Consider the following 22,918-nt stretch of genomic DNA (forward strand, 5'->3'; position numbering starts at 1 on the left):
AGTTGGTGCTCAGAAAACACAGTGTCCAAGACAGCAGTGAAACTTTCCAGTTGGAACATGGGGTGGTCATTTCTCCTTTCTCGTCCTTCCTCTGCTTCAGGGAAGTGTTGAACACCATTCACAGCTGGCTTAGCTGTTGAGGGGAAAGACGTGGAAAACTAAAGCAACTGGTTTTTAGGAAGCCTTTTTTTTTGTGAAAATGGGGTTGAATGCAAAGCGTTTATGTTTTGGTGTGAGTGTGGTATATAAAACAGAATGACGCTGAAAGGTGTGTGTGTGGCAGACTGCCTACATCTCTGCCCATCTTCCTGTTGCTGTTTTCCAAGATCAACGTGAGGACATCTTGACAAAATCCAGTTCTACCCAAACCTTGTGCTTTTGTATTCTGTTGAGCCTAACTGACATTCAGAGCTTCAGTAAAGGTCCAAATCTGCAGGTCATCTAGCTGGGCCTTTTGTTTCCTTTATCTGTACTGCTTCCCACTCTCCTCCCAGTAAGTAACCTCACACTCTCCTCAAACTGTTTTAAATTCTTGCTTACTCAGAAAATCACTCCAGAGGTTCTTATTTCAATAATATTAACAAAGCTGTCTTTGAAGAAAGGCAAAGCTTGTAATAAGGAGCAATGCCAGGAGTTGTGCTGGTTCCAGTATTGAAACCAACCAGTGAAAATGAAATTACTTTTCACTTTACTTTGGGACAGAATGGAAGAATAAGTCTTTGCAGTGTGATTACTTAAGTAACATTTACAGGAGGTAATACCATTTCATTCGGTTGAATAAATAAACCAAAAAGCTCCACCTTCTTATCATGTGACTCTTTGGACACTTGGAAATTCAAGACAGTGAATTTTTATTCATGTGTTTCTTACTAAGCACATATATTTTGAATTCTCTAAAGCAATAATATAAAGATGAGAAATTAATAGCTTGCTTTGGGGCCTTTGCTGTGGTTTCCTGCAGTGCATATCAATGTCTTTTAATATATCCAGGAATGGTAGGGAGGCAGAAGTTGGTAGAGAGAGAGACTTGAGCAGAAACAAGAGGACCTGTCCAGAAACTTGAGGACCCTTCCAGAAACGTTTTGCCAGCTTCTCTTTGGGAGAAGATAGCTGATTCATGTCCACATCATGTACTGTCTAATGCTGAGCTGATGACCCTTACTGCGTCTACACGCTCCCTTTTAGGGAGAGCACGCTTCTTAAGGGCAGCGTTGAATTGGAAACAACTTTATGGACTTGCTTTTTGTTATGCGAATTAACTACCAAATTACTTGTCTTTCTACCGTGTTTATGGACTTGCCCGTTTCTTATATGAACCAGTTTAATTGGCTGTGTCAGTTCCAGTGCTTGCAGAAAGATTTACAAGGGTTGATCTTTGCTGATATTTCCACTCCACAGTCTCCATTATACGTAGTGTTAGCACTCCACAAGGGAACACACATAAGTGGAGATCATGCTGTGATAACTTCTTAAGGATTCTGGCATTGGGGGGATGTGTGTTGGTGTGTGTGTCTTCCTTGTCCTTATAGCTAAACATTATCTATAAGTACTGTAGCTACATAAGAAGTACTATAGCTATATTAGAACTCACGTTATTTCTGATTAATTAGCCTTCAGTTTATTTAGTTCTAGTTCCTAGTTGAATATACTTTCCTATTTAACGGGAATAACATCTGGTGAATATCGTAAGTAAAATGCTGATTTAAGAAACACAAAGAATATTTTTAAATATTAGCAGTTACAGTTGTAGCTTTAATAATATTTTGTTTCTAGCAATATTAAAAGTCCAGATTGCTGTTTAAAATCTCTTACAGATTCCTTTAAATGTACCTCCAGTTAAAAAACAAGAATAAATCAGTAGCACTGGGTTTGTACACTGATTTCCACCAGAACTATAAATAATTTTCTCATGTCTGATTGTTCTCCATCTTTAGCTTTTTGGATGCCCCTAGTGCCAGCTTTCCTGCTGAGCATGTCCCAAAGCAAAGAGTTTAGGTTTTGCAGGTATATGAGGGAAAACTACCATACTGATAGCTTCTCATTTTGGAGTCTGATTCCTCTGTGTTCTGTGAGAGAATTACCCCCCATTTATGTGGGTAAAAGAGATTCTCTTATAGGAAGATTGTAGGCCAATGTATTTGTTTCTATAGAGATTCGAGAATCTGTAGTAGAGACAACCTTAATCATTATTTCAGGTGATAAGTATTGTTCTCCTTAGTGTAAAGTAATAAGTTAGGAAATTTTTCAATATTAACTCAGGTGAAACCTTAAACAACACTGACTTTTAAAACTATTATTTTGCACTGAGGAGAATGTTGCTATTTTTCTGACCTATCATAATTGCTATCAATTTTGGTGTAGCACATCTCACCTACTTTAATATGTAAGTTTACAAAAAGAGATATGAGGAGTTTGGGTGTTAATTTGTAGATATGGGATATTTTAACATTCAAATTGATTGTGCTTTAGTAGTCTTAGAACTATCTGTGCCAGAAGAAGTAAATAAATGCAAAGGAGTATTATCAGTGCCTTCTCAAAAAGGGGCCATTGAAGCAATGGGGAAATGCCTTATTCCTTGTTAAACAACACTGTCAGGTGAGTTCAGCCCAAGGACTTGAAGGTAACTGTGAACAGAACATTTGGTGTGTGCCTTGATGATTTGATGCTGTCAAGTTACCCTTTATGGGCCCAATAGTGTTGAAAATTTGGAAGGCGTCAATTCCAGCGTCACTTAAATTAGCCTCCCACTGATGTGCTCAGCTAGATCTCAAGCCAGAAATCATACAAAATTAACAGATCTCCAGTCAAACTTAGTAAAACACATGCTTTTCTAACTGCCTTTTATTGCCTTCCTTTTCTAGGTCTTTAGGGATTTTACACTGCGTATCTGGAAAAACAAGTCACCGTTTAAACACTAAGTCTACAGCTTGAATGGTAAGGGGAAGCTACATTACTGTGTTGTTATTACTCAATTAGTGTGGAGCTGATGACCTGGGTGAAGGAAGTGCTATTCTAGTTTCTTTACTGGGAACTGTCGTGCTTTGAGTCAATATATACCCCAAAGAACAATTTTTTTAGAAATCACATAAAGCACAGTTTTTAACACTTCCATGCTTTATAACTATGAGCTGGCTGCTAAAAGCAGTGTAGAGACTTTTCAGCTCTTCTATTCTTGAGCTTTGTACATAGGCCTTCTCTTATACAGATTTCTATTTTTTCATATATTTAATGTTTTAAAATATCTGTATATGCTTCTTTAGAACTTCTGTTTTGTCCTGTCCAGTTTTACAGTGATTTTGCCTTCAGGCTGGCAAGTGTTGTCTCTGAACAGTGCCTAGCATTTTCCATTCTAAAATCCTACTTTCAATCTATTTCTGGAAAACCGTAATTTTTAAAGTTAAAATTATCCATCTTTTTCACTCCTTCCTTTCTCTTTCCACCAAAAGGCTTCAGTAATTCAGGAAATCTGGTCTTCTGCTAATATTCAGGCAACCTCTTAGAGAAAATATCTTCTGCCCTTTCATTACTGTAGTAAGAGGGCAGAAGAGAAGGTGCCTTTTATAGTACTACAGAAATTGCTCAAATTTGCCCAGCTTGCTTCAATTTTTACATGCTCAGTGGAAAGCTCTAGGCCTCCACAGCTGGAGTTTATTTTCTTTCTGTGTTGAATAAACACTAACTTAGGACTGGCAGAATATTTGCTGCTTCAATCAGGACCTGCTTCAGGCAAATTTGGATTTTGGTATAGAAGCCCCAAACCAAAAGCAGGTTGACTGTACCTTTCCTGGGCTGTCAGTGACTGTGCTTCTGGGTTTGGCTCAAATGCAAACTAGACACAGAAGGAGGTTAATTAGGTTGGTATCATTTGAGAGATAATTATGCATGGAAAGCAGGTCCAGAGTTGTGTTTAAGAACTCGACAAGTACAAGAGTGCATCAAATTAGGATTGCCTTTAGAAAAAGAAATTTTTATTTATTACAGTTACTCTGAACCAAAAGTCAGGTTTTTTAACAGTAATTATTTTTAGCACACAGTTAATTGTAGTTATTTATAGCCCTCACTGACTGTGTATTCTTGGTTTGGTGTGGTGATAATTACAGCATTGGAACAAAATAGTATAGCTTCAATACACTGAAGTTTGAACAACTGACAATATTATCCATGCAGAGTACAGGTTTCAGATCCATTTCAAATTTACTGAAGGAAAAGTAGCCCATGGATTTCCAAGGGGATCTGCTCTAGTCCTTCATAGAAGTGCTCTAGACTTTTTAATGTCACATTTCAGTAGGTCTTGCAAGGGCTCAGTTGGTTTGTTTTGGGTTTCAGTGGGTTCCTGAATACTTCAGAGACACAGACATTTTTCATATTCACCTTTTTGGCCTGAGCATACTGTGGTGAACTCTGACACCAGCTCTCCGGTCTCTCCAGTGTAACCAGGACAGTAGTCAGGGGAAAAGTGAAGAAACAAGATTCAGAACCTTCAACTATTCCCTGAATTTATACCTAAGTGAAAGGATGAGCAAAAGATAAAATAGAAAGGATAACAGAGATAAGACAATGGCAAAATTGGTTGCCTAAGTGATTACAATTGGTTTATTCATATCAGTTACTGCATAAATTAGGTGTACAAGTAGGGGATCATATAGAAGCTTAGAGTGAGAAGAATCAAGAGACAAAATTTTGTAAAAGTGTCCTAAAAATATTATTAAACATCCATAGATAGTAGAATAAAGAATAAAAAATCTGACCTTCTCCTTTGGGTGCTTGTCTGTAAAGTCTCTGGCTACACAATTTATCTTGAATCTTGTTTTGGGACAAGCTGGCCCTTTCAAAGAGGCTTCTTAGATATTAAAGATAGTCTGAAACATGCAATTTCCTACAGAAGTAGCCTGGGAATACAAGCCCAGTATAAAGCAAACAAGAAAGACTGAAAATTAATCTTTTGGAGGAAAAGCCCAGTAGGAAAGAATGAAGATGCCCATCTTAACTCCCTAGTAAAAGATGTGCAGGCTGATGCCTGCAAGGGATTGCTAGGCCGAGGAAAGCACATGGATGACATTTGGAATTTATTTTTCTCAAACAAAAAATGTAACCTGAAACTCATGCCCTGAAGAAAATTAACTTAACTCCTATAGCTCATAGGAGCTCTCTGAAACACTAGCCAGTGAATTAAACCACTGATTTAGAAGTTTCTCAGATAGCTAAAAAATATATGAAGTCTTCAGGGCAGGGAAATCTTTTCTAATACATTTGTATGTCATCAAGCACAGTGCCAAGAAATGCTGATTCCATTTATGCCAGTAAGAGTGTAGTATGAAATCTCCTTTGCAAATCTGTATTTTAATTTCCTTTTAGGGGCATTTCTACCAAAAAATTATTTTATTATATAGTTGGTTTCTCTTTTTTAATTTTTTTATGAGTGAGTTTGGCCCATGAATTTGTTGGAGAAAACCAAAGTAACAGTTCATGTAGCATCTAGAATCCAATGTAAAGAGGCACAACACTTCTGTCTAGCTGGCATCTAGAGCACAAAGGATCAGTAAGCAGTTAAAAATCCCTTTTGCCTGTGAGAGTGTTCATTGCCAATATTTATCTAAGGAAAGGGCTTGGAACAGCCAAGTGGTCTGTAAGAAGATTCAAGGAAGGTGAAGTTCAAAGGAAAAATAGGGAAGCCTGAGAATCTATTCAGACCTCTTTGTTCCAATTTTTTTCACCTGTGAACAAATAGCAGAGCACTCTGAGGGGTTTGTTCTGGTCACTGACTGCTCTTTTATCAGTCCCAGTGGGAGCAAACCTGAACCTAAGTGGAATCAATTGAAGTGTTTACAGAGACAGTAAACCCAGGTCTGGTCTGAGGAGATCCAAGTATGAACATGCCAGAAGTAGATGTTGATTTCTGAGGTCTCAGTGCAGGGGTTGCAGGACATGTCTGTGCTGTGAAATTGGTTAAGGGGCAGAGGAGGCACTGCTGCCCATTTGTTATCCACCCAGCATGGTGCTGTGCAGGCTTCCCAGCGTTCCTGTGGGAGAGGGGGAGCTGTTTGTGTTGTGCCAAGGCTGAAGGGAAGAAGGCTTTGCTGCATTGGCATTATACTTGTGGACAGAGCCATAGCCCATCAACAGCTGAGCTAATTTCAAATGTCTGCCCAGCACATCCCCTTGCCCTTGGGGTTCTGCTGTAGTGCTGGTGGCCAGCACAGGGTTGTACCTACGGGGGTTCACACTCAACAGGTGTTAGAAGGATACTGCAATGACCAGCCTCATCTTCTGTCCCTCCTCAGGCCACCACCCCACACACTGTGAAATATTTTCAGGATTCTTCTTTGGCATTAATATCTTTTTTTTTTGTTGTTATTGTTTGGTTTAGTTTGCTTTGTTTTGTCAATATAAGTTCTCCTGATAATACTGATGTATCTTGAAGTACAACCAAGAACCTTCACCAGGAGTTAGATAACACTTGGTTATGTACAAATATCTGTAAGGAAAAACCATGCTGTGTTGACAGGGTAACAGTGAAAGGTATAAATGATAAGTGACTTCAGAAGTGAAAAGCTTGATGTCATACTTGTGTGGTTTGTTATGCACTTAATAAAATAAATGTAAAGTGTCAGTTATGGAAGTCTTCCAAACCCGTCTTTCATGACTAAGATAACTTCTTGCTGATAGTTTTGCAGAGATGATTTGCAGTAACCAGTCTGAAAGGGGAGAGATTCATTGTCTTTTATGACATTCTTTCTTTTATTCTTTTAAGTTTCATCAAGAGCAAAGCAATTACAAGCTACCATACTCCACATACTCATACTTGGAGAGTTGCCTAAGAATTACATACATGGTCTTTCTGCAGTCATTGTGATCACATCATCACAGTATAAAGGAGACTGGAAGGAACCTCCAGAAACTCATCTAATTAGATCTAGTTGCTCAGAGCTGTGTCCAGTTGTGTCTTGCATTCCCACACTGAATTCGTTCATGAGGAGATTCCTGTCTGCACACCCTATGTCAGTGGTTGACCACTCTCATGGTAAATCAACAAACAAAGAAGTTCTTCTATCTAATCAGAATTTCCCACATTCTGACTTTTTTTGTTGCCTTTTTTAGTTCCACTGTGAGGCTCTGAGAAGAGTCTGGCTCTGTCTTCTCTGTATCCTCTGGTCAGGCAGTTGTAGACAACATTATGTTCTCCCAAGACTTCTCTCCTGTGGGCTGAAGAGGCCCAGCTCCCCCAGGCTCTCCTCTTTTTTTCTTTTTTTTTAATGGATGAGACATGTCTGTCTACACTTTACAGCTTACTCTTGTGACTATATATCCACTTATCTAACTTCAAATTGGTTTTGATTTCTTTTTTTTTTTTCTTCAGCCTGGATAATTTAATAGAAAGAATTCTGGTAGCCAAAAACAGTGAATATGCAAGTGTGTTGTGTTTTACCATGAAGTTTATCACAATGCCTCACATACAGAATCAGAGATGGGCTGAGGCAGGAAGGTGTCTCTGGAGATCACCTGGTCCAAACCTCTGTTCAGTGCAGGGTCAGACAGACTAAGCTGCTCAGGTCTATGTCCAGTTAGTTTTTGTTTCCACAGCCTTTGTGAACAGCCTGCTCCAGTGTTCAACTCCCCTCACAATAGTAAAGTGGTTTCTTATGTTAAATGAGATTTCTTGTATTTTAGCTTCTGCCCATTTGCTTCTTATCCTGTCAAGAAAATTCTGACTCCATCTTCTTTCCTTCCCCCTTAAAGTATTTATGCATTTTCATAAGATGCCCCTGAGCCTTCTCTGCTCCAGGCTGAGCAGTTCCAGCATCTGCTCATATGACAGATGTTTCAGTCCCTTAATCCTCTTTGTGGTCCTTTGCTGGGCTCCCTCCAGTATGCCTCTGTCCCTCTTGGGACCCAGATGTGTCTGACCAGGACTTTGCAGGGGGAAGGATCACCTCTCTCGACCTGTTAGCAATGATTATCTTAATGCAACCCAGAGTGTCAACATGTTACAAGGGCACTTTGCTGGTTCATGATCAGTTTGGTGTTCAACAGAACTCAAGGTCCTTTCCTACAGAGCTGCTTTTAAGCTGGTCAGCCCTCAGCATGTATTGCTCTCTGAGGTAATTCCTCCCCAGGTTCTTGACTTTGCATTTACTGTTATTGAACATCATGAGGTTCCTGTTGGCCCATTTCTGTACTTCCCTCAGAATGGCACAACTCTTTGGCATATCAGCCTCTTCTCCCAGTTTTGCATCATCAGCAAACTCCCTTGGTGTGCATTTTGTCTCATCACCTATGTCATTGGGGAAGATAATTAAAAAATATTGTCCTTGAGATCAACCCCAGGAGTAGACCACGAGGGACTGTCCTCCTGATGAAGTTTGTGCTGATCACAACCCTTTGAGCTTGGCAGTTCAGGCAGTTTTCAGTCCACCTCACTGTCCACTTACTAGTCCATATATCATTCCTTTGTCTGTGCAGGTGTTATGGGAGGCCATGTAAGATCAAGATAAACATTCATTGCTCAGTTCATCATAGACAGCTCTCAGGTTGGTCCAGCACGATTTTCCCTTTTTAGTACTGTGCTGACTACTCCTATCATTTACTTGTCTGCAATCTGTCTGGAATATTTTTCTGCAAAATTTGTCCCAGCGCCTTCCTGGGGCTTGAGGTGAAGTTGAGCATCCTGTAGTTCCCCGTTCCTCCTTCTGGCCCTTCTTGAATATGGGATTGACATTTGCTTTTTTCCAGTCCTCAGGAACCTATTTCAGTCACTGCAACCTTTCAGAGGTTATTGAGAGTGGCCTTGCAAGGACAGCAGCCCACTCCCTCAGCACTCATGGGTAGATCCCATCAGATCTCAGGGACTTCTTATGTCTGCTTCAGTTTGTTGAAATGTTCCTTAGCCTGATCTTTCTCTGCTGATGTTAAGACTTCCTTGTTCCATATTCCCCCTAATGTCTTGGGGGGCCTGGGATTCCTATCCTAATGAGTGAAGCAGACATTGAACACCTTGGCATTTTCCATGTCCCTTGTCCTCCACCTGATTTCTACAGCAGGCCCACCTTTCTTTCTGTAGCTGCTGTTGTACCTGTAGGAGCCCTTCTTGTTGCCCTTCACATCCCTCACCACACTCAACTCCAGGGAGTTTTGGCTTTCCCAACCCCATCCCTGAACACTCAGACAGCTTCTCTATGTATCTCTTCGATCAGAAAATATAAACTTGAACTGTTGGCAATAAATGATGTGAACAGATGACCTATGTTAAAACTAAGCACCCCAAACCCCTCAATAATAATATGCATTACAAAAAAATTGTACTATGACATAGAAACAAATTTTTTTTTCCAGGAAAAACATTGCATATTTTCTGTTCTGTATGGAACGTGCCTGAACTGCCAGTAATAGGCAGCATGGTTTGTTTGTTATGTATTTGCCTTCATTTCCTTCTTTTTCCTACTGAGTTGATAAAGATAAGATTAACTTACGATCCATATCTCCATAAGTTTCTAGCTTTCCTTGATTATTAACAGTTAATGTTTTTAGTCATGTGTTGTTTAAACAATAGCCAGATATTGGAGTAGGTACTAAGTGCACTTCCATGTTTCTTAAATACATTTGAACCATTTACAACTAGTCCTACCACATTTTGTTTGATAAATAGAACATCTTTCTTCTGGCCCCAGACTTTGTAGGCAAAGAAAACCCCAAACCCCAGATTGCCTTTGGAAAAGGCTTTATCTCACTTTTCTAGAGTACAAGGATATGCTAAGAAGCATATCCCCTGACATACTGAAGTAGTCTCAAGTTTACAGTTATCTTTATCTGTCCTGCCTATATAAACAAAAGTTGAAACATAGGTAGGTCTTTTGTTGGTCCTTCTGTAACTGGACAGAAGCTTTTAATCTTTATCTTAGTTTAACTTGTGTGCAATATTCTGCATGGTTGTTTGATACTGTCAGCCCAATGCTGACGCTGAAGTTGGGTAATTCCTGCTTACTCATTATCCTCTTGAATGCTCTTAAGTGGATGTGGTTTCACTGTACTTATGGAGAGGATCAATTAAGATAATCTTGGATTAATCCCATTACACTCTTTGGTCTTGTTTATGGCTTTCTTTGTCATCAAATTCACACAAACTGTGAAAAGACTGTATTCTGTTTGTGGTACTCTCATTATCATTTATTACAGAATTTCCTCCCCTATAAAAATGTAAATTTATCCTTCATTGAATCCTACTGCTCACAGATAAACAAAACAGAGACATACCAAACATTCTGATTATTACTTTAAATACCGTGTCTTTTAGGTACTGATCTTACACATGGTAATTCGTATAGGGTCACCTTGAAACACTCCTGTCAAGTTTGTGGTGCTGTTAAGAAAATTAAATTTACTTTCACACTGAAGTTTTAGGATGTTCAAGACTTCTAGTGAGGCACCTTATCTGAAACTTTTTACTACTAATGGAGGTTAAAAAAATGGAGCTCTTACTCGACAGCTACTAGAGAGCTCATGAAATGAGTCTATGCAAAGCAGGCTAACATAAGGTGCATTTACCTTTCTCAATTCAAAACTATTAGCACAACATTTATGGAATCATAAAAAATACTTTTTGTTGAATGAGTGTTTTGATGATCAAACCTGCTAAGAGCATAGGAGTGTATGGTATGCACTGTAATATCAAGTTGAGCTATAATCATATTTTTTTGATGTGTCAATATGTAGGGGAGTAATCTGTTTCATTAAAAAAAAAAAAAAAAAAAAAGAGTGATGCATTTTCACTGGGTCAATTGCTGTTGCTAATCCAGAGTCTTTGTCAGCTTGCAGGCTTTCTTGTGTGTTGTGTTTTTACACTTTTGCTTAAAAGGCAGGTAAGATGATACTGTTGGCAGTTTCTGCTCTTGTTTTTTTACTTGGAACAATAATGTGATAGACTTTTAAAAAAGCTGCTTTTAGCAAATTCTATTTTTCGCATGTGTATTCATAGGGAGACAGATGGCCAGAGAAGGATGGAATGACTTTGATTTATTTGCATTAACCATTTTTTTTCCTTCTGTTTATGGTGCTGTCTTTGGTGTCACACAAATTCATTCATGAAATAAAAACTTTGATAGTCCTGGAGAAACAAAATTTAGTTATTCTCTCTGAAACACGGTAAAAATGTTATAGTTTATTTTGCTAAGGTTTGAAGGAAAAAAATGCAACTTTGTGCTCTGAGTATTTAACCAAAGGAAAATCTCTCAGGACTATCCCGTGTCCACAGTATGAGCTAATCTCCTGTGGTTTATATTTGGATTGCAGGAATGATTTTTCTTCCAACTTTGTGCATATTTCCTGGTGGAGTATCTTTGCTGGTATTTCTTCTTATTCATATCACGTGGTTTTAAATTTTGCATTTTTGTTCTCCCTATTTCAGACCAGTATTTTTGTTGATATTTCTTCACAAAATTTCATACAGAGTCAAGAAATAAGTCTGTAGTTATGAATGGGTGTGTTGTCCTGAGGTATGTGGGGAGGTAACTCTGCTGAGTGGCTTAGGCTTGCAGCGAATCCTCATTTAATAATATTGTTCCATGCACCTGGCACACAGAAATATTCCAGGATTGGGTCCTGCAGGCAGTCAACATGATAAAGAGGATTAATTCCAGTAAATGAACATACACATAAGGACTAAGAGCTTTGGTAGTTATGTATTGTTTGTGTGTGCATAAACACATTTTCCTAGATTTTCTTTTCAGTGTTTCAAAGTATTACACCGCTGGGGACTATTCTGTGCATTCTAACTCTAGTATCTAAAACAGGTGAAGTCCTCAGAGAACTAGCACCGTGGAGTCCGTATAGTCTGGCATGGGGCTTTTTTTTTTTTTTTTTTTTTTGTAGGCAGAATATTTTAAATAATGATTAAAGCTGTTCTTTTTCTTCATTTTGGTAAAGAAGGTTTCGATGTTTTGGTGAAGCGTGAATTGTGACAAAGAGGCAAACCCTCAAACTGTACGTTACTTTTTAAAGGATTTAAAAACCAAAAGCGTAGCGGGAAGAGCAACTCGGTCTAAACCTACGTGGAAAAAAAAAAAAAAAAAGAAAAAAAAAAGAAAAAGAAGAAGAAAAAAAAAAAAGAAAAAGAAAAACAGTCAGAAAAACCAACCAAAAAAAATTCCAGCAACCGAAACAACACTTTTCCCCGCTCCTCCCAGGCCAGCCGGAGCAAACCGAAGCATCCCGTCCCACGGTCGCCCCGACCCGTGTTTGCGGCACCGGGACCGCAGGAGATGCTGACCCCGCGCTCCCTGGCAGGGCGGTGCTCCCAAGCGCGGCGGGACGGAGCGTGCATGAGTGTTGTCTGCCCTTCCCGGCTTTTCCCGGCCCTTCCCTGCCCGGCCCGACATCCCCCGGCGGGTCCCGGCCGGGCTCGGGGCCGCGCTCCCCGGCCCCTCCGCCCCGCCAGCGGGGGTCGGGTTTTCTTTCCCTTTCGCTCTTCTTTTTCCTCAGCGCACGGGGGGGGGGGCTTGAAAATCGGAAATGATCTTAATTAAATGTTTTCTATACAGAAACAAGCGGGCCTTTTTTGTGCGCTAGGCGAAGGCAGCAGACCTTATCACAAAAGACAAAGGCAAATATTTATCAGGGAACAAAAGATGTCCACGGTTGCTTGCAGCGGGGGAGATTTTTCTCTCTCTCCCGGTGAAGATGTTTAACAGCGTAAGATGTTTATCGGGGCTCCTTGTTGAAATTCTTTGTTTCCCCGCAAGATCTACAAATGAAACTGTTTTTCTTTCTGTGAAGCACACAATGAAGCCCATGAGTTAAACTGCAGAGAATGCAAACACCTGCTTGTCCCTCTGTTGACTTTGCGTTTCAAGAAGGTCTTTTCTGTTCCACGTGATAACGGTCTGGGGGCTCGGTTTTGTTTGGTTTTTTATTTATTCTGTGTGGACAGAAATGGTCATCTTGTCTGTCTTCACTTTGTGTCGCTTCTAATGCAGCAATTGTCTCTGTTAAAGGAATACCATGTTGTTAAAAGTATTCCTTCTCCTTCAGAATCTTATGTGCCATTGAGTGAATAACCTATTAAATTTTATTGCTTTGCCTGTCTGGTTTATTTTTGTATGCTCTTTTTTTTTTTTTTTTTTTTTTTGATGCCCTGGTTTATGAGCTGTGTGTCTGACAACTTCACATTTTAAGCCATGAACGAGAGGGAGGAAACATTAGAATCCATGAAACTCCTTACAGCATTTTTGCCTGTTCTCCTTAACTAAATCATACATGAAGCACAGTGTTTCAGATGTACTTGAATACTGATTATCCAGTGATTTCACACATGTGTATCCTTAATACAATATGAATTTAGTTGGTATTTGAAATGTACAAGCACTTATTTTTATAACTATTCATCTTCAAAATCTTGTATAAAAGTTTAAGATTTTGTAATATAAAACCCCACTTTCTCAAACTTGTAAAGAGACTAGTTGTGATTAAATTTATTCACGTGGCAAGTGTTCAGTCTCATAATAAGCATTATAAACTGATGTTAGTGCATGGATTTCTAGCACTGAACAACATAATTCATAGTAGTGTCTGATCAGTATTGGGGGGGTTTTGATAGTTCACAGGATTTGAGGAATACTTTAAAATATTTTTCCATGGAAATTTACAATAGGGCTTTACAACAATGTAGGCTTTTAAGTACAGCAAGTAAACTTGCTGTGTCATAACAGAAGTGTTGTACCCAGTCAGGTTTTGTCTGCTATTAATATATTTCAGAAATATTTTTTTTTAGGGGGAGTGGAGGATGGAAAAACATCTATTTCGTAGAATGACTATACTTGTAGATAGTCCTGTTTATCTGGAAAAATATATTCAACCTGGTGGGACTTCTGGGAGCAAGCACTTATGGAATTGACACCTTTCTATTTATATACATCATTATATTTTAAATTAATAATGTAAAATAAAGCTTTGTAATGAGAGACAGATTGAAATATTGTTGTTTCTTTATTCCTGACAGTAATATTTTTCTCAAAGTTCTTCTCTGAAATGTCACGAAACTGGCAGCTTTAGAAGAACAGTTCCTGGGGGTTTTGTAGATAATTTACCTTTCTACAGACCTTAAAGGTATCAGTTTTAATGAAATCAAATTATTTTAGTTCTAATTTAACAGAAGAGTTCTTAGATAAAGACAATTGTTTGTTTCCAGGTATCTATTTTAATTCAGATTACAGAGCTTACATTCTATTTGTCTTGCATTACTAAGTCCAGATAGTTTGATAGTGTTTCCTTAAAGTTGTATAGAGAAGCAGTAAATTAGATGGTCTCAGGATTTTCTTCAAACAGGTAAAAATATCCTTTTTTATTTTTTGTTAGCTTTCTCAATTCAGAGTTTTTTCTTTACTTTCCTGGAGGTAACATTTGTTCTATGATAACTTACAAAATTTCTCTGTTATACTAAGGCTTTTTGTATTTCTGATAATACTAGAGTGTGTGTCTGGAAACAAAAATATAAATATAAATATAACAGAGTATATAGTATTATGAGTTTTTCCATTTCATTGAATAAAGTGATTATCTAGGCTACCTCAGATAGAATTACTATATTTTTTTCAGGCTTTTTGGCAAGACATAATACTCTAGTAAAGAGAGATTTATTCTTCAGAAACACAGTATATTCTGTAGACACATATTCTGTATAATAGTAAATGCCGTATATTTTTGATCTGCTTTTGCCCTCAAGGTAAGTTTTCTTCTTAAAAAAAAGAAACTGGGGCTGCTCCAACTTTCTTTTCTAATAGCACGTGAATTATTTGAGGATTTTATTGTTTTCAGTTTTATAAATACTGTAGTGAATTATCATTACTACAGAAGCAGAAGAGTGAAAAGAAAGAGGGGAGGGAAAGTGCATGTGCCCAAGTTCATAGAAAAAGCTCCTCTTGACATAACTTACCTTTCTGCTTACTTCTATCTGATAACATACCTATAATATTTCTTTTATCTATATATAAAAGAATTCATGATGGTTAACATGGTCAGCAACTCAAAAATTATGAAAACTGTACCACTGCTGAAATAAATTTGTTCCAACATTAGGTAGCAGTTTGTACAATGGTAATGTATTGCTGCTGTTGAGAGCAAGGCTGACCATTCTGTAGGGTGGTTGGTGGTGAAAACCCAGCTTTTCAAATTTATTTTTCCATACAAGCAAAGTGTTTAGAGATGAAAGGGAAGGATATTAAAATATGAGTATTTTTGGTACAGTTTTGTACAGATGGGACTGTAATTGGTGACATGGGAATAGTATATATACTGAAATATTTGAAATGCTAATTCATTTTTGCTTCAGTTTTCCAACTGCCAGCTGTAATTATGGATCTCATTTAACAGATGCTAACAGATGCTAACACAGGGAGTAACTTCACTCCTGGAGTAGTCCCACCGAGACATGGAAGTAAAGTTAAGGCTCAGGTACTTAGGCATTGGTGTAGATAGAGTTCTAAGAATTTATTGGATACTGCTATTAAAGACTGTCTGGTGCCTAGGTTATAAACCATTTGCATTTTGAATATATTTAGTTATACATAAACTAATTTATGCACTAATATGCTTTATCAAGATTAATTGAAGCCTTTAGATTTAAATTTATCACTGTTTACAATCCGTAAAATTTCATTATTTTTTGAGAGAGATGTATGAATGTGAAGTGTTTTCTAGCTCCACAGAGTTCTTGTAAAACTTGGGAGATGTGTGTGAAATGGCTTATGAAACTATTTCAATTAGTTTTATATTATTTTCCAGTGGGATGTATTGTATACAAAGAAGTGTTCTAATAACAGTAATAGTGTCTCTAAAATTCCTCAAGCCCTCTTTTTGAATTTTTAAAAAACATCTGAATAAAACATCTGTTTAAAATAAGTCCTATACAAGCAAGAGTTCTGTTGGCAGAAGGAATTGAAATAATAACTCAAGGCTTTCCTCAGTGACTTCCCTTTATGAAAATGATATAAACCCATTAAAAAGACAATATCTTTTAGTCTATTTATTGTTAAAATATAAAATCAACTAAATATGAAGAATAAATGTTGGGGTTTTTTCTTTAGTCAGTATTTAAATACATGTACCATTAATAGTTCCATTTTTATTTATGGGAAAAATTGTATTTCACTTCAATAAGAAACCCTATATTTTTCAATCTTCAATCTAGTTTGGAAACTTAATGTTGAACTTTCAGGTCAAATGAAATGTCTTTGTAATTGTAAAATTAAATATTATTAATATCCTGAATGACTTCTTCAGTCCCACAGGACTTTTCAACAAGGATTTAGTAGGACTAGATCCAAAAATGTTCTGTATAATATTAATGGAAATTACTTTAAATTCTTTGTCATGTAACAGGAAATATGTTCCCTTTGTAGCACTTTGTGGCTGTTGAATAATTCTATAAGATTTTGTAATAGTTATATGATTTTGTAAATTCTAGGACAGAAATTCTTTTTTCCCTCATTATAAGGACAGAAAATCCTTACAGAACAAAGAAATAAAATGCTGAAAAATGAACTGCACAGTAGGACTAATTCTCCACAACTCCTGAAAAGGAACTAAGCTTATTATCTTGGGTTATTTTGTTATTATTATTATTATTATTATTATTATTATTATTATTATTATTATTATTATTATTATTATTACTTTATTCCCAAGTGATTTTAAGATGATTTAAAAGTTAATGAGAAAACAGCGAGCACATTTTGAAGCAACTTCTAAATGCATCAGAATAAATGAAAGAACAGCCTGGTTCTGTGCTTCCTTTTGAAACTCAAACTTGGAGAAAAGTATTTCTGTGTTTCTTCAGATGCACTGTAGTTGAGTAGGAATTTATTTTTATAAGAACTAATAAAAGTGTAATTACAAAAGGGTGAGTGGAGATGAAAAAGACTGTATTGTTTCAGGTTTTATAAGATATTCAATCATTGTTTTCTTTCTGTTTGTGCTCTCCTTATGCCAGTGCAAAAAAGAGGGTGTGAGTAATGCAGCACTTAGAAGGTTAAGGTGAATTTTCAGGCTGCATTCAAAGGCAATAAAAAGCGTAACAGGAAACTTCATGTTGGTTCACATTAATGTTCAGGGCCACATTATAACTACTGGAAGGATAAGAGTGTGAAGTCATTTGCTGTCTGGGTTTGTGTGGTTTTTTTTGAAGTACCATGGAAGAAACAACATGCTATCTTCTTAGGCATTAATGGGGACTGAGTAAAAAAGAAAATAAATAGGTTCCTTACCTTGTCAAAAAATATAATTTATTTGCTTTATTTTTTTATACATTTTTCAAGATTGTTTCCTGTGCAAATTCAGAGATGGAGACTGGAACTGAGATGGCTAATTATTCACACAGTTTTATGGGAGATAAAAGCTCTTATTTTTCAACCTTCTGTCCCTTACATCTCTTACTATTGCAAGTTCAGATTTTGGTAGTCAGTAGAGTCAAGCATCTTGCCAGTGTGCTTTGCTTTATACCGTCATGTTTCTTTTCTTGATGTGAGTGGAAGGTGGCAGAAGTTTAATCAAGTCAATGTATGATGGGTTCCAAGAGGATTTGGCTTTTCACATGTTCTACCCATCCTTGTGCAATGCATGTGTATGCTGGGATAGAGTGAATTTTTTGTCAGGCTTATCATTAACTTAAAAACAGGAGTAATGGCTATATGTACACAGCACGTATGTGATGGAGTGTGACAATATTTAAAACTAATGACAAGGGAGACATTAATAAAGAACACATGTATGTGTGTATATATATATATATATATATGTATATTTATAGAAGTGACAATTGCTAGATTGAAAAGCTGATAAAATCAGACTGTAATTCTGTTTATTATGCTTAAGGAGCCAGGCTGCATTGAATAATTTTGCTTAATGATGGGCAGTGTAGCTGCCTCGTGTAATGGGAAAGCACCTTTCCTACAGCATTTGTTTAGAGTTCTGGGGTGGAGTCAGTCATTTGTTGCAATAGTAGGAACATGTGTAAAACTGTCTAGAAAGCTGCTTCTCTGGGGCACAGAGGTAAAAAAGGTATTTTGCAAGACAGGAGAAGCTGAGTGAGATGTGCCCTGTGCCCCTGGCTGGGTGGCTGCCTCTCATCTACCTCCTAGTCACATTCTACAGCTCTCTGTCTCCCTCCTCCTTCCCACCCCGTATATGCAGTACCTGGGTACAAAAGGCAAGAGAACACACGTTTCTTTGGTGAGATTTCAAACCAGTGTTGATCTATTTAGGCCAGAGGGGAAGAGATTCTGTATGTGGAGCCTTGGTATGACCTTAAAAATTGCAGGTGGGAGAGAGGATGGTTTTGATGAAAAGCCAAGAAGCCAGGGTGGGAGAAATTCCAAGGTGTTTGCCTAGCTTTGAGATGGACTTTGTTTTTAACAATGGGAATGAGCCAACAAAAGAGGAAGGATTCAGGCATTTGTTTTGTCTGTGGTCTGAGTAGTACCAGAAAGGTGTTCATATTTTGTGTGCAGCATCAGGAACAGAATAAATGTATTGGTTTTAAGGATGTCACCAGTAGCTCTGTTGTAGTAAAAGATATTTGTGAAAAAACTGCATGTTGTGGACAAAATCAGTTTTAAATTGATTTATTTTCAAATTGGTTTAGCCATTCAGATTCAATTTTATCTACGGCATTGAGGGGTTTCTATACAACTCTTTCCTGAATAACACTTTTTGGCGTTACACCCAAATTAACAGCATGCTGCGTCATTAAAAAATAAAAGAGCTGCAATTTTTTCTTGGCGTAGATTTCTGCAAAGCAATAAAAGACTCCCTATGCTGATTACAAATATTCTAAAATGTTTACTTTGGTCTATAAACTGGGAGCATTTCATGTTTGGATATATTATGTGTGGCCTCTTAAGACCTTTTCCATTTTTCTGCTTGTACCTTGTTTGATGAGGGTTTCAGGTCTCATGTGCAAGAGAGATTTTTGCAGGACAAAAACAGTATGCCATGCAGAGAAAGCAAAGGCAAGGAAGGCAGCTGTAGGCAGGATGCACATACATTAGGAATCTTGGCTTTAGTTAATACCTACTGTTTTACTGATGGAAAGTTGCACAGTTTTCCAGTGCCCTCATTTCTCCGTATTTAAGAAAGGAATAAAATTGACCTGGGATGCAAACAAGTAGTGCTGTTTCTATATTTATGCATTGAAATACTAGAATTTCTTTGCTATTAGAGATTTGTTCATTATTAGACCAAACACAAGTTTCTCTTTTTCCAGCTCTAATGTTTATACAGAGAAATCCCCAAGCTTCATGTGTTCTAGTTGTTCACAACTCTCAAAAGTACTAATTGAGTAACCACACACAACTGCCCAGTGAGATCTGTGAACGCCAAATCTCTTCCTGCACAATCCCATATGAGCACAAAACCTTCCCAACCAGAAACTGGGGTCTTCAGGTTTTATGAATAGTGGAAATGGTTTACAGCTAGCTAAAATCTTCTGAGAAGTTAAAATAAAATTGCCTTTTGCTGGCCTGGTAATAAAGGAAAAGTCAAGGATGGACTGTTTCTGCCTTGGGCAGAAGAGGAGCTGGTACTGGACTTGTTCTGTGGGGCAGTGCAGGGACTCATTTCCCAAGTATTAGACTTTAGCTGCTCGTGGTTTTAGGTCATGTCCTGACCCCTAGAGCTGGCTGAAAGCCAATAATTCAGTCTCACAAAATAGTTTTGTGTTGTTTAATTTTGCTTTTGCATTTTATTGCAACAGAAGCATGGCCTTCTGTGCCTTTTGGTGCAGCACATGGATGTAGCACATGGGAACAGGAGAACTCATCCTGGAATGGCTGGTAGGCTGGAATCTCGAATGCCTCTTGCTGTGCATGAACAGGACAGGGATGCAAATCTCCAACTTTGTTTTCTGTTTTGAAAATGGAGAACTTCTACTTTATAAAATATGTTCTTAAAAAATGCTTGTATTTTTACTTGTTGAACTAATTTTTTACTGGTTCATTGTTGGTAGCATTCAGTGGATCACTTTTATGCTGTAGCCTACTGCTGTGCAGGATTATTTTCCAGATATCTTTCATGTTGAATAACATACAATGTCAGACAGAATTGACATTTGTGAAAAATGGAAATGAGTGCTAATGTTCCTACTGCGAAATTCTGGAGGCAGTTAGTAAGAAAGTTTAATCAACCATTAAAAAATCAATAGCTAGTAATTCACAGAAGGTTTATCAAAATTTTAATTTCTTTGGTTTCAGGATATTGGAAGTAAGGGATTGTATTTTTCAACAGGCCTTAAGGAGTTAGAAGTCTCACTCCCATTGAATTTAAAGTTAATTTGAACATTTTATTACTTCGGGCTTCCTTGAAAATCACCGCATGCTTGGGTTGGATCTATTGTTCCTTTACCACTGAAAGCAGTGAATTGTGGATTCTAAATTTCTAGTTCTTCAGAAATGTTTGCATCTGCATAACAAGATATGAAACATTCTGAGGTCAACTTTGAAGACTTTGTAGACTTTGAGGTCAACTTTGAAGACTCTCATAAGGAGTAAATTCAGTTTCATTTTTCTTTTTTTTTTACCTTTAGGGTCCATCTTATTCTGTGGAAAAGACCACTTGTTCTCAAAGATTTCATAACCTTTTTCTTTTTGTTAGTTGCATAATTTAGTTAAGAGAACTCGTACTGAAAAGATTTGTGATTTGAAGACTGTTTTCTTTACTGAAAAGCAATTTTGTTTTTTTTTTTATTCATAGTACCAACAGAAAAAAAATACTTGCTACCTCTGTCTCTCTCTAGATATCTAAATTTATCTTTGCACTGTTATCTTGTACTACTTTGGAAAATATTCAGGCTTACTTAATAGCCAGTCACTCTTTATTTTATTTTATTGTATTGAGTTAATCTGTCTAAATTTTCTGGGGAAAATATTTTCAGTGAATAAGCTTTTCTGAGTGTAGTTGTTACCTTCACTTTTAGTATGATCTAATCAATAATTCAGCCACCTTTCTCAACTTCTTGACTCATATGGCTTCAGGGTTAGACAAAGTCTTCACCAACTTCAGAACCAGTTCATATGGATCTGTGTGAAACACATTTGCAGAAAAAATCTCATATTCATGATTGTACTTTGTGTCTGAGAGCATGTAAACCAGTTTCATTTCAGATTAAACTAATGTGGGAGATGCTCCCCAGTCAGGGATTCAAACCACAGAATCAGACTAGAGTTGAAATGTTCATAGCAGGGGCATCAGGTTCTCAGTACCGAGATGTAGCCAGAATCACCTGAAGACTGGCAGTTTGGGCATTTTCTTGAAAAGGGGCGTGTGTGTATTGACCTTTCCATGCACATGTCTGAACAGCTGGCCTAGTAGTTCTATTTCTGTATTTAAAATAAGAAAAACCAGTTGGAGGAACTATCCAACAGTGTTGCCCTTCTTCTTCTGTGGTTGGCATGACTTCTAAATTAAAAATAGTAGGATGGAAGGAAACACTGCTGAAATCTAGCCCCTCTACAGGCAACATCTCCTTGATAAAGGTGCCCTCCTACAGTTCTGAGTGTACAGACTCCTGAGTAATGCTAAAATAGGAGCAGCCCATCATCACCAGGCAGTAGGATGAGATCTGCAGGGAGGGCAGTTTTCTTCCCTCAGAAGGTGGGATGGATTTTGCATGGATAACAAACAACTGTGCCAGGCTGTGAATCTGCCATGGTAAGCCTCAAGTTCTGTTACTAGATTCTATCACGTAGAAAGAAACTCTTAAAAAGTTACCAAGTGTCCTTCCTTTTGCTCTGCTCCACAGCTCAAACTGAAACATGCTGCAGAAGGCTGTCCATTTTGTCAGAAGTTGGCATTTTTAAAAGCAAAAAGTGGTAATCAAAGAATGATTCATCTCTGAAAACACATTTCCTTTTGCTATTAAGGTAACAGTAGAGTAACAGAGATCTTTCAAAGTATTTATGCAAAGCAGCATATTATTAAGCTAGTAATGTAGTCTAAATTCAAAGGACAAGATCAGGCTGCTTTAACTTCCTCTGTTGGTGCTCTGGTTTGCCTATCACAAGAAGACAGCTGTAGATCAGAAAACAGACACACTCCTGGCAAGTGATGGGTCTGTGTGAGCAAGAACTTCCTGTGAGATATTGAGCCGGTCACGGGCAGCTGCTCTGAAATTTGTTAAGTAATCCATCTAGTATGTCTAAGGAGTAGCATATCCAAATCAATCCATCCAAATGCCTCAGGAATATCAATAAATAGATAATAAATCTGATCATTCTCTGTGATCTGCTCTGGTGTGAAGCTGCTGGGGAAGCCTTCTACAGGATGAAGATTAATTCTAGTACACGTTTGCTGTGGTGACAAATGCTCTGTGCCAGAACTGTGGATGGTGAAAAATTCATTTCAAATTAATTTCAAACTTTATTTTGTGCACTAATCTGCTGTCATGAAACTGAATGGCAACAAATAAATGACAATCGCTGATAATGTTTTCAAAAGGGGAATGTTTTCTGCAAGGTTTGCAGAAGGAGCTTTCCATCCTTTTTTTTTTTTTACTTTTGTGAATTTCCCACTTAATTTCTGTTCAGCAAAAGAAACATTTCACTCTTGGTTATTGTTCTAAATGTTAAACCATAGTAGTGATAGCAATAAACTGTTCTTTAATATAATGCAGGAAATACAAAGGCTGAAGGGGTAATAAATGTATTTAGATAGTTAATATCTTTACCAGAATAGTTATTTAGTTATCAGTCCTTTATGAGAAGTTAAAAAAAATATCCACTGTTCAGGCACAGTCCTGAAAATCAGTAAGTTTTTTGTTTCATTAGACTGTGTGTCCTGGTTGCAGCTTAAACACTGACACTGTGGTAGGTATAGAATCAAGTATGTAATCTAGAAAAGGTGTCATATATAATTTATTATTTTTCCATTTGTCACACTATCT

The 22,918-nt window shown here is 37.5% G+C and overlaps 1 protein-coding gene across 8 annotated transcripts in view; it reads left to right on the plus strand.

Annotated features, from left to right (window-relative positions):
* The window catches only part of LOC135409019 (uncharacterized), a 382,762-nt gene that overhangs the window by 75,981 nt on the left and 283,863 nt on the right, over positions 1 to 22,918 (plus strand). For 6 of the 8 annotated variants that reach the window (XR_010427982.1, XR_010427981.1, XR_010427983.1 and 3 more), the window contains one exon: positions 2,862 to 2,934. The exons of the other annotated variants lie outside the window; for them this stretch is intronic. The gene's annotated coding sequence lies outside the window, so the exon portion shown is untranslated. The remainder of the gene's footprint in view (positions 1 to 2,861; positions 2,935 to 22,918) is intronic. 8 annotated transcript variants of the gene reach the window in all.

This window comes from Pseudopipra pipra, chromosome 2, assembly GCF_036250125.1.
Source record: "Pseudopipra pipra isolate bDixPip1 chromosome 2, bDixPip1.hap1, whole genome shotgun sequence".
Taxonomy (NCBI): Eukaryota; Metazoa; Chordata; class Aves; order Passeriformes; family Pipridae; genus Pseudopipra; species Pseudopipra pipra.